General features: G+C 48.9%; 1 protein-coding gene across 1 annotated transcript in view; it reads left to right on the top strand.

Annotated features, from left to right (window-relative positions):
- Nucleotides 1-307: 307 nt before the first annotated feature.
- The window catches only part of COL6A3 (collagen type VI alpha 3 chain), a 103,277-nt gene continuing 97,536 nt past the window's right edge, over nucleotides 308-6,048 (top strand). Inside the window, exon 1 of the mRNA XM_067548661.1 lies at nucleotides 308-551. The gene's annotated coding sequence lies outside the window, so the exon portion shown is untranslated. The remainder of the gene's footprint in view (nucleotides 552-6,048) is intronic.

The following is a 6,048-nucleotide window of genomic DNA, read 5'->3' as shown; positions in this document are numbered from 1 at the left end:
AAAAAACAGACTGCAGTTCCTGTTTTCTTCTTTTAGATACCGGTGAAAAAAATTAAGCAAAGCCAAACCCTGGGTAGTAGGGAAACAGAGCATGAAACAGAAATCCCATTTGAGAGACTCCCCACACACAGCCGGAAAGGTGATCGGAGAGGAGGAACGTTATTCCCCCCCCTTCCTCCCCAAGAGCTGTGGGACAGAGGCAGTGCTGGCTCTGTGACATCACCCTTGCAGAAGGGCCAGAAGAAACAATGTAATGTGAGTCTGTTTTTCATTTACAGTTTGGGTCACTCAGTGAGGCGGCCTTGACTGTAACACTGGAGATCATCCAGTTTGGAGCTGCATCCTCCACCAAAGGCAGCTCAGTTTTCTGCTGCTCCAGCCTCACTGGAAAAACTGCAAGAAGATTTGTACCATTCACAACACCACTCTCACGGTGGAGAATAAACAAACCCCAGGAAGGGCAGATTAAACACCAAGGAGAAGAGATGAATCCAGTCTGCAAATAATTTGATGTAAAAAGTCCGGGAATAATTCTTCACATTTATTCAGGGGTAAGTGTTTCTTTCCCTCGAGCTGCTCCGTTAGCTTGGGGATTATCATTGCTCCATATATCACGGCTGCACTGAGAGATTCTGTCTTCTGCTTTCAGTTTGCATGTGCTGACTTTGCAAATTTTGGGTAGTTTTAGCCAGAGTGTTTGCTCTTAGTTATGAGATCAAGGCACTAGATTCATCCTGGGTGTAATGGCCATGAGTCCTGCAGGATAAGGTGACCCGATGTCCCGATTTTATAGGGACAGTCCCGGTATTGAGGGCTTTGTCTCATATAGGTGCCTATTACCCCCACTCCCTGTCCTGCTTTTTCACACTTGCTATTTGGTCATCCTACTGCTGGGTAACACCCAGGCTGCATTGGGGGGTCCCGTGCCTTCAGTTTGAGCTGAAAGGCAGAACCACTAGCCGTACTCTTCCTAGCTCTGCCGGCTGTTCCTGTAGCCACGCGTGGCTGCCTCAGCAATCACACAGCTGCAAGCCAGCAGCACAGAGATAGCTGGAAACAGAGCAGGAGCAATTTGAATCCTTTCACAGTGTGAGAGGGGAACTAACTATGGTCCAAAGCAATTAATGGCCTTTTATTGACATTGCTGACCACTGGGGTCCTGGTTTTGCTGTCCTTCCTGTTATAAATTTTACTGCAGCCCTGTCTATGGAGCAGCAAGGGAAGGGCCGTGGGGGACCCAAGGAAGGGGTGGTGGCAGGGGGAAGCGCATGAGGGGGAGGGGCTAAGGCAGGGCCAGAGCATGAGGGGGGATCTGGGGAGGGGCCGGGGCAGGGCCGGGACCCAAGGGGGGCCTCAGAGAGGGGCAGGAGCAGGATGTAGTTGGGTCTGCGCCAGAACCATTGTCTGGGTGAGCTCCGGGTGGAGGGGGCGGCTGGCTGTCGGTTGTGCCAGCCTCCCCGGGGTGCAAGCGTCCTGCTTGGAAGTGATTGCGGCTGTTGGGGGTGCCAGGGGATGGTGGGAGAGCCAGGCTGGGCACTAGCAAGGCAATGTGGAGCTGGCTGTGCTCTGTGTGCGGAGTGGCAGTGCAGTCAGTGGGGATGTCAGGGGGGCCAGCCCACATCCGTCCAGCCATTTGGCACTAGTTGCGGGAGTGCTTTTTGCCTTGGGTGTTTTATCCTGGCTCCCTCTGAACCAGTCCCCTCAGTGGGGCAGGCTGCCCCAATAGCAGGACACACCTATGGCTGCATAGGACATTGTCCTTTGCGCCTTTCCTTCCACATTTTTTTTGTCCCACTCCAATCACTCCCATATCTGCCCCGCCTGGCCACTGGTCTGTCCCTACCCATCCAGTCACTCCCATTTCTGCCCCATCTGCTCCTAGTTCTGCCCCCCTCCTGCTCATAGATCTTTCCCCCACTAACTCCCCGTCACTCCCAGATCTCCCCCATCTACCCACAGATCTGACCCCCTGCCCACAGTCATTCCCAGATCTGCCTTCTGCCCCACCCATAGTCATTCCCAGATCTGCCCCCCTCTGCTCACAAATCTGCCCCCACCTACCCACCTGGCCACAGTCATGCCCAGCTCTGCTCCCCGCCATCCACAGCCCTCACTCAGATGCTGGACATTTGAGTGCATGAAAGAGTCCTCATGCCCCCAGTAGTTCACCTACCCACCTGGCCACAGTCATGCCCAGCTCTGCTCCCCACCATCCACAGCCCTCACTCAGATGCTGGACATTTGAGTGCATGAAAGAGTCCTCATGCCCCCAGTAGTTTCCCCGAAGCTGGGAAGGGGCAGTTCAGCTAGTTTCACGTGCCGTGTATTTGGGATGGACGGGGTGGGTGGGGGTGACAATGCGAAGCTGTGGCCAGTGTCAGTTTCCTTCCACTTCCTGCTGGGCCGTGGAGAAGGGCTCTCTTGAGCGATCTGTCCCAGGTGGAAGGCAAAGCTGGCAATTCACTCTGCGAGTCAGACCATGGCTGCGGGTAGGAGTGTGCTTAATGCACCCTGGGCACGCAGGGGCCAGGATCCCCATGGGGCAAAGTGCTTTAGGGAGATGCTAATGCTCTGTTGTCATTGCATGGCTGGTTGAGCCCCCGTACGGCTGCCACTTCTGTTCACGCTGAGTTGTTTTCCCCGGGGGGGGGAGGACTGATGCATCAGGTTGGTCGGAGAGGTGTTGAGTGATCCCAGCAGGGCCGATTCTGCTAATCGGGCGCCCACTGAATGGCACCTTCCCCCTCAGAGTCCCAGTGGGGCTACACACAAAGGAGAGGTGGCAGAATTGGGTCATTCATGTGAAATCCCCTGGAAGAGTCTATGGCTTTACTGGAGGTAGTGGGGGGAGTGGGAGAGACAACAGATTGGCCTTTGTATATACAACTGCCAAAGAGAGAGACAGACGAAGCAACACCAAGAATTTTATTGCTGCCTGAGCCACACAAAATGTAACTGGGTGTCAGCTTTTGGGGGATTTTTGCTCTGACTAATCTCCTGCTCATTTACTCTAGCCAGCACTCCCCTCCTGACCAGAGCACTTGGTGAGAAAAACGTCCCTGGCCCAAACTGTTTCCTGACCATACATCTGGGCCAAGACAGCTCCTGCCCCAACCGGTCAGAGTCTGATTCATTCCAATGGGATGCTCCCTCAGTTTGTTCGTAGCTCTTTCCCTGTGGTGGCTCCTGCTGGATTCTTGGAGACCATCATTTTTTTAATTTCATGTCTTTACACCCCCATCTGCTAGTTTAATCCCATTATTTGCTATTACATTTGAGCAAGCCTTTGATTTAGCCTGTTATCAGAGCAGCTCACCACTTTTAAACAGGTTTATCCCAATACCATGCTGATGAGGTAAGGCAGTACAGTTGCCCCCCTTTTATGGGTGGGAACCAAGACATAGAGAAAGCAGAAGTGACTTGCTTAAGCTCACCTAGGAAGCCTGGAGCAAAGCAGTGATTTGAACATGGGTCTTCTGAAACTCAGGCAAGCACACTAACCACTGTACCATTCAGCCAGAGGCTTAGCTGCGGAGAGGTGGTTCAGACACCCACCCCTATGATTTAGCTAGCTTGGTGAATGCGGCTTTTTTCACCCTCTTTTCAACCATTAATACAATTAATAAAATATTCATGAAGCGCCCCTTGAGGAGAGCAAATAAGGAGTGCTTGACAGCGGATTGCGTGGTGATGCACAAGGAACATGTCTCCTTACATCCCTGAATCAGAACTACCATCAGATCATGTTCTCCCCCTGCTTAAACCCTGTAGATCCATGGCTTTTATGGGAGGAGATTTTCAAGTTGAAAACTATGCCCCCGATCCTGCTCCCAATGTCTGAAAGGTGATTCTTTCATTGACTTCAGTGTCATCAGAATTGGTCCCTAGACTTAGCTAACTATGTCCACATGACACGTTAAAAACATCCTTAAATTACCTCTTATTTTGCTCCGATAATTCAGGTTTATGATTTTGACGTGTGTGAAATACCTAACGGGGGAGGAGGAAAGGTATTATCACTACCTTCAATGAAAGCCCCAGATATTTGCATGAAATTACCATTTCCCTCTTGTTTGTCAGTCCAGTATTTCATTTATCTGTCTTTTTCCTGGTCACATTCAGTTTGAACTGTAAGCCCGGCTTACAATTCTTCTCTCTGCCTCTCAGCTAAGCACTCGAAATGCACAGTTTGCCTCCAGGTAGCCTTTTGTTCCTGTTTTGTCCTGTGAATCAGAAGCCAAGCACTGATGTTCCACATATCCATCATTTTTTCCACCTTTTAATGATCCGTGTTCCATATTAAGAAGCTGAGTAGCATGGGTGGAGAAGACCCTGGTAGCATAGGTTACTGTACATAAAGAGTCATTGATTTCTGAGGGAGTTTCCTCGTTTCTTCAGCAAATACCGTGTTTCCTCTCACTAACTGCTCTATTTCAGTCCCAGATGTAAGAAGTAGAAAATAACCAGTTTTTAAGACCACAAGAGGATTTTAAAGAGAAAAAATCCTCTCAGATCAGTATGAATTAACCACCCACCCTTGTCTCTCTTTCACTCTCTCTGTTTTGATTTGCTTGCATTTTCTCTAATGTTGGCACAAGAGGGCTGAGAAACCTCCAAAGAAACAGCCTTTGAGAGAGGAGAAGGGTGTGGCATGAGGTCTTAAGTTAGGAGAGTGGCTGTAGAACTAAAATGTTTTGCATTAGATCAGCTCTGTTGAATGGAGAGCCTCCAAGAACTTTACTGTGGAATCTTACCCTGTGTCTAGGGGACTTCACCTAACTGCCATTGGAGTCAGGAGAAAAACTCTTGTTAACTCCAGTAGGGGGCAGATCAAGGAGAACAGGCAAAGCTGAGGAATAAAATAAGCAAGTCAACACACAATGTGACATAACTGAGATGAGGTGCTTGAGTAGCTGCTGCTAACTTGTGCGATCATTCCGTTTTCCTCTCGGGATGAATGAAACAGCTGGTGGATTGCATAAGAAGGCTGGGGAAGTTTACTAAGTGGGGCTCGCAAAGTGCATAGACCTAGCTACTACACGTCTCACCAGAGATTACTACTGACTTTAGTCAGTGTTTAGCTAGATCAGCGTGAATCATTTCCATACATCTGAAGTAGATTTGGAGCCAAAGGACATTCTTTTTCTTCCAAACACAGACATGCAACTACCATTAAAGCTAGCACAGGTCGGAGTTCCTCAGGTACAACGTGAGAAGAACATATCCCAAAATGTGAAACCCAGCATTCAGAGAGAGCTAAGAAAAATAGGGTTGCAAGGGAAAGGTTTTCTGATGTTCTAAACATTATTTTCTGGCTTAGTCCAGGTCTAATTTGCTGTCTTTGGAAGTGGACATCAGCGTAAAAAAACCTTCACATTTCAAGTGTCACCAATTTTCAATATCATTATGTGACTCCGCTATTAAACACTGTTTGGGCTGGATCTTCAGTTGATGTGAATTGGCATGGCTCCACTGAACTCACTGGAGCAACATGTCCACTGAGGATGCGTACGAACTGTCAGCTCTCCACAGAACAGGCCTCACGCGAGGCCTGTTTGGTGATGGTGTTGCTTGCCACAGTATGACTAATGGGTAAGATTTTCAAAAGTGCCTAAGTGGTTTAGGAGTCATTTTCAAAGATGGCTTAAGCTCGTGAGGCCCAGATCTTCAAAGGGGTTCTTTCTCCTAGCTCGCAAGAAGTTAGGCACCTGAAGACCTTTGAGGACGTGGGATTCAGGAGCCTAAGTCTGACTGAAAGTCAATGAGACTGAGGTGCCTAAGTGTCTAAGTCACTTTTGAAAATGAGATTTAGTTCTCTGTCACTGAGGAATTTTTGAAAATGTTACCCAAGGTCAAACTGTACGATACGAAGAGAACAGATGAGAGAGAAAGGCACAGATTCAGAACCTCCAACAAGAATCTCATGTTAGCAAATAGTTATTCTGCACCACTGGCTTCTGTTTTCAGGCACCCAGCGGCATTCAGTGCGGCAAATATATTTTCATCACTTGATTTCAGGAAGAATGCTATAGAACAAGAAACACCTGA

This window comes from Emydura macquarii, unplaced genomic scaffold (genome assembly GCF_026122565.2).
Source record: "Emydura macquarii macquarii isolate MOO-44397 ecotype Brisbane River unplaced genomic scaffold, CSIRO-AGI_Emac_v2 contig_1253, whole genome shotgun sequence".
In the NCBI taxonomy this organism is placed as follows: domain Eukaryota; kingdom Metazoa; phylum Chordata; order Testudines; family Chelidae; genus Emydura; species Emydura macquarii.
This window is presented reverse-complemented; position numbering and strand designations above follow the sequence as displayed.